This window comes from Cucumis melo, chromosome 5 (genome assembly GCF_025177605.1).
Source record: "Cucumis melo cultivar AY chromosome 5, USDA_Cmelo_AY_1.0, whole genome shotgun sequence".
Lineage (NCBI taxonomy): Eukaryota > Viridiplantae > Streptophyta > Magnoliopsida > Cucurbitales > Cucurbitaceae > Cucumis > Cucumis melo.
In genome coordinates this window covers 10373422-10378376 of record NC_066861.1, presented here as the reverse complement: position 1 = coordinate 10378376, position 4955 = coordinate 10373422, and the positions used below count along the sequence as shown (strand labels likewise).

Sequence of the window (4955 nt, the reverse complement as noted above, 5' to 3'; positions counted from 1 at the left end):
AAATCGTATATATGGAGATGGACGGCAATAATTGAAGAACTCAAAGCGGCTAAGTGAAGGATCACCATCCACTTGTCAAACACAAATAATGTCTCATAACACAAAAACTCCTTACGCTTTATAAAAGTTTACCTTTCTCCGAGGCATCTATCTTTCTTTGTTGGGAATGGCTATAGTCGGCCCCATTATTTCTAATCTATTTAAACTTTATAATTCGTAATAAAATTATATTTCTCTATATATTTTGGAAATGGTTAGGTGTCAAATTTATAGTTAAAACAAAAATTGGTAGTTGGGCGATGTATTGCGTCATAATTTCAGCCTTTTCACTCCGTCCATCCCTCCTTCAACGGTTTATGCTCTCGTATTTGCTGGAACCCAACAATTTTGTTTATTTTTTTTTTTTCCTTCTTTTTTCCTTTCAGTTTACCAAATTATATTCTTTTTTACTTTATACGTGTTATCCCCTTCTTTTGTTTTAAACTAATTCCACGTTTTATGACTGTGTTAAGTGGACTGCTTCCAACCACTCATTATTATTGTTACTTTCCTTTTATATTTTTAACTATTTTGTTTCATTTTTCTTTTTACTCTCTCTCTCTCTCTCTCTCTCTCTCTCTCTCTCTCTCTCTCCATATATATATATATATATATATATATATATATATATATATATATATATATATATATATATATATATATATATATATGATTAATATCGAATAATTTCTTTTTAATACTTGATTGACACTTAAAAATACTTTCACCATATGTGTTTTTTTCTTCTCTTTTTATTTGTTTGTAAAGGAAATGCTTTTGTGTAACGTTCCGAAATTTTTAAGGTAAAATTTTTCTCGTTTTATTTAAAGTGCAAATTGATATAATAATGGTATAATATTGATGTTATTATTATTATTAATATTTATTTTAATTGTTATAATATTAACATTTTAAATATTATTATAAATTAATATTATAGAAATAGTGATATTTCTAAAACAATAAAATAAATTATTATTTATTTAATATTAATATTATAAATATATTATTATTATTACTTTATTATTATTATTATTATTTATATTTTTATATATATATATTATTATTTAATTTAAATTATTAATATTATATATTATTTAAGATTTATATATATATATATATATATATAATAATTTTTTTTTAAAAAAAATCAAAACCCTAATGCGCGCACGCCCCTCCCCCTCCGTTTCGCGTTCTCCCGCAGCCGCCGCCATCCATTTCTTCTTCCTCCCCGACGCCGCGCCCCACCGTCTCTCGTCCGCCTCCGTTTTTCTCTTTCTCTTCCATCTCCGTTTTTCTCTTCATCTCCGTCCCCATCTCCGTCGTCGTCTCCGTCTTCATCCGTGGGGTAGCCGCCAGCCACCGACGTTCGTCGCGGCCTCCATCCAATCCCGACTCGCTTCCAACCGTCGGCAGCCTCTCCGTTCTCATCTCTTGTTTCCGACGCCGGCAGAACACAGAGGGGAGCGCCGTCGCCGCCATCACCGTGTTGAAGTTGTCCGTCGTCGCGCGCAGCCAAGGTGGTCGTGAAACCAGACCCGAGCCACGGATCCGATTCGAGCAACCCGACCCGAGCCACGGATCCGATTCGAGTGAGCCGAGCCGAGCGAGCCGAGCGAGCCGAGCAAGCCGCGAGCCGAGTGAGCCGAGCCGCCAGCCGAACCAAGCCGAGCCGCGAGCCGAGTGAGCCGAGCCGCCAGCCGAACCAAGCCGAGCCGCGAGCCGAGTGAGCCGAGCCGCCAGCCGAACCAAGCCGAGCCACGAGCCGAGTGAGCCGAGCCGCGAGCCGAACCAAGCCGAGCCGTGAGCCGAGCCACGAGCCGAACCAAGCCGAGCCGCAAGCCGAGTGAGCCGAGCCGCGAGCCGAACCAAGCCGAGCCGAGCCGAGCCGAGCCGAGCCGAGCCGAGCCGAGCCACCTAAGCCTTCTTTCCTCCACTTCGGTTCACGGTGAGTCTTCGGTAAGGATTGTTTTGATGAATTCCCTAATGTTACCTTGTCCGATTCGAGTTTGAATGTTGGATTAAGATGTGGCCCTACTTTTCTCCCTTGAAGGTAGTACAGAGTTGACGCTTAAGTTCTCGGGTTCCGCGGCAGGCCTGGTTGGAGATAGTTTCCTTTCCTTGGGTAAGTCAGCGGTTAGCGCTTCTGACCTTTTAAAACAACTGCTACTAAAGTCATCAACTAAAACCTCGTGTTTCGTTAGGTGGATCTGTTGAGCGTAGATTTCGATCGAGGGGCATAACCGAATTTCAGGTAAGGGTTTTCCTACTACTGGACCCCGAGTCCAGGTTAAAACCGTAGTAATCCACAGGGGATTACACGTTAGTGACTGTACTGAATATCTGTATGCGTGTTGACTGTTAAGTACTGATATTATATTTTGTCTGATGAAAATATACTGTGACTGCTATTTGTGGATTGAAATTATATGTTGATGGACCTTAAAGTTACGGTTTAGTATGTATTAAACACTGGTCTGGATGTGCTTCATGGAATTTGGACGGGGAAGGACAGTGAGTCCGGTTTTGGTTGGTTAGTCGATTGGACCTAGGGTTTCCCTATTGGTGCGCGAATCGGTAATGCATAAAGCAACTGAGGGTGTAGATGTTTAAACCTATACTATCTGACTGACAAAGCCTATGGTGGGACTGTGATATGAATGTCGTTGGGATGTGGCTGATGTAGACAGTTAGTTTGGACTGAGGGGTAACGGTTAGCTTCATCTATGGGGTAGTGTGCCTTACGGATATGTGCATCCTTCGGGGGCACTAGACTGATATGTGTATCCTTCGGGGGCACTAGACTGATATGTGTATCCTTCGGGAGCACTAGACTGATATGTGTATCCTTCGGGAGCACTAGACTGATATGTGTATCCTTCGGGAGCACTAGACTGATATGTGTATCCTTCGGGAGCACTAGACTGATATGTGTATCCTTCGGGAGCACTAGACTGATATGTGCATCCTTCGGGAGCACTAGACTGATATGTGCATCCTTCGGGAGCACTAGACTGATATGTGCATCCTTCGGGAGCACTAGACTGATATGTGCGTTCTACGGAACCACTAGACTGTTATGTAGGGTACCCCCGAATAGGAAGTTAACTGTTGTTCCCTAACGGGCCCAGTAGTGGGTCCCTTACTGGGTATGTTTATACTCACCCTTTCTCTTCTTTAACCTTTCAGGTAGGGGTACAGCGAGGGGCAGACCGACGAGAGGCAGGAAGGATGCGTGAAGGCCATATGGACGCGTCTGATTTTCTTTCGCTTCCGCTATGTATTTTGTCGGAATATTTTGACTGTGATTTTGGACTGGTGACTTGACATTTTATTTTGTGATTTTTTTTGAATTATTTAAAATAGGGCCCGAAACTGTCTTTTGTAAGGTTTATAACGTTTTAATGAATCGTATCTGGTCCGTTTTAAATTTTATGTTGAATGGTCGAGTTTTGGTATTTGGTAGTGACCTCAGCTTAGTCCGGAAAAGTTTGGGTCGTTACAGTTGGTATCAGAGCCTAAGTTTTAGGTTCTGTAGACTGACTTATAATGTGAGTCTGTGTTTTGTGTCCTTATGGCTGAAACGAACCTTTCCGCTCGTCAGGTACGCTCTCATGAAAGTATATGTATAACTCTACATGCATTACCTTACCTAAGTTAAACTGCAAATTCAATTACCATTTGTGACTAAAGGAAATCGTTGGTGGTTGTTAAGGAAATGCCACCAAGGAGAGGTGCACGAAGGGGTGGCCGAGGAGGCCGAGGAAGGGGAGCAGGACGCGTTCAGCCTGAGGTGCAGCCTGTAGCCCAAGCCCCTGACCCGGCTGCGCCAGTTACTCATGCGGACCTAGCCGCCATGGAGCAGAGGTTTAGAGATATGATAATGCAAATGCGGGAGCAGCAGAAGCCTGCCTCGCCAACTCCGGCGCCAGCTCCAGCGCCAGCTCCAGCACCAGTTCCTGCTCCAGCTCCGGCTCCGGTACCAGTTGCACCCCAGTTTGTGCCGGATCAGTTGTCGGCAGAGGCTAAGCACCTGAGGGATTTCAGGAAGTATAATCCCACGACGTTTGATGGGTCTTTGGAGGACCCCACCAGAGCTCAGATGTGGCTATCGTCCTTGGAGACCATATTCCGTTACATGAAATGCCCTGAGGATCAGAAAGTTCAGTGTGCTGTTTTTATGATGACTGACAGAGGTACTGCCTGGTGGGAGACTACAGAGAGGATGTTAGGTGGTGATGTGAGTCAGATCACGTGGCAGCAGTTCAAGGAGAGTTTCTATGCGAAATTCTTCTCTGCCAGTTTGAGAGATGCCAAGCGGCAGGAGTTTCTGAACTTAGAGCAGGGTGACCTGACAGTGGAGCAGTATGATGCGGAGTTTGACATGTTATCCCGCTTCGCTCCCGAGATGATAGCGACCGAGGCGGCCAGAGCTGATAAGTTTGTTAGAGGCCTCAGACTGGACATTCAGGGTTTGGTCCGAGCTTTCAGACCCGCTACTCATGCCGATGCACTGCGCCTGGCAGTGGATCTCAGTTTACAGGAGAGGGCCAACTCGTCTAAGACCGCTGGTAGAGGTTCGACGTCGGGACAGAAGAGGAAGGCTGAGCAGCAGCCTTTTCCATTGCCACAGGGGAATTTCAAACCAGGTGGTGAGTTTCGCAGCTTCCAGCAGAAACCTTTTGAGGCAGGGGAGGCTGCCAGAGGAAAGCCGTTGTGTACCACTTGTGGGAAGCACCATCTGGGCCGTTGCTTATTCGGGACCAGGACCTGCTTTAAGTGCAGGCAAGAGGGTCATACAGCTGATAGATGCCCGTTGAGAGTCACGGGGATCGCGCAGAATCAGGGAGCAGGTGCTCCACATCAGGGTAGAGTCTTTGCTACCAACAGGGCTGAGGCTGAGAAGGCAGGCACAG

The 4955-nt window shown here is 45.0% G+C and overlaps 1 long non-coding RNA gene across 1 annotated transcript; it reads left to right on the top strand.

Annotated features, from left to right (window-relative positions):
- The first annotated feature begins 1748 nt into the window (after positions 1-1748).
- LOC127149351 (uncharacterized) lies at positions 1749-3294 on the top strand. Its single transcript, XR_007820848.1, has 4 exons — positions 1749-1987; positions 2093-2164; positions 2244-2293; positions 3229-3294. It is a non-coding gene; the product is annotated as an uncharacterized LOC127149351 (long non-coding RNA).
- The last annotated feature ends 1661 nt before the right edge of the window (positions 3295-4955 follow it).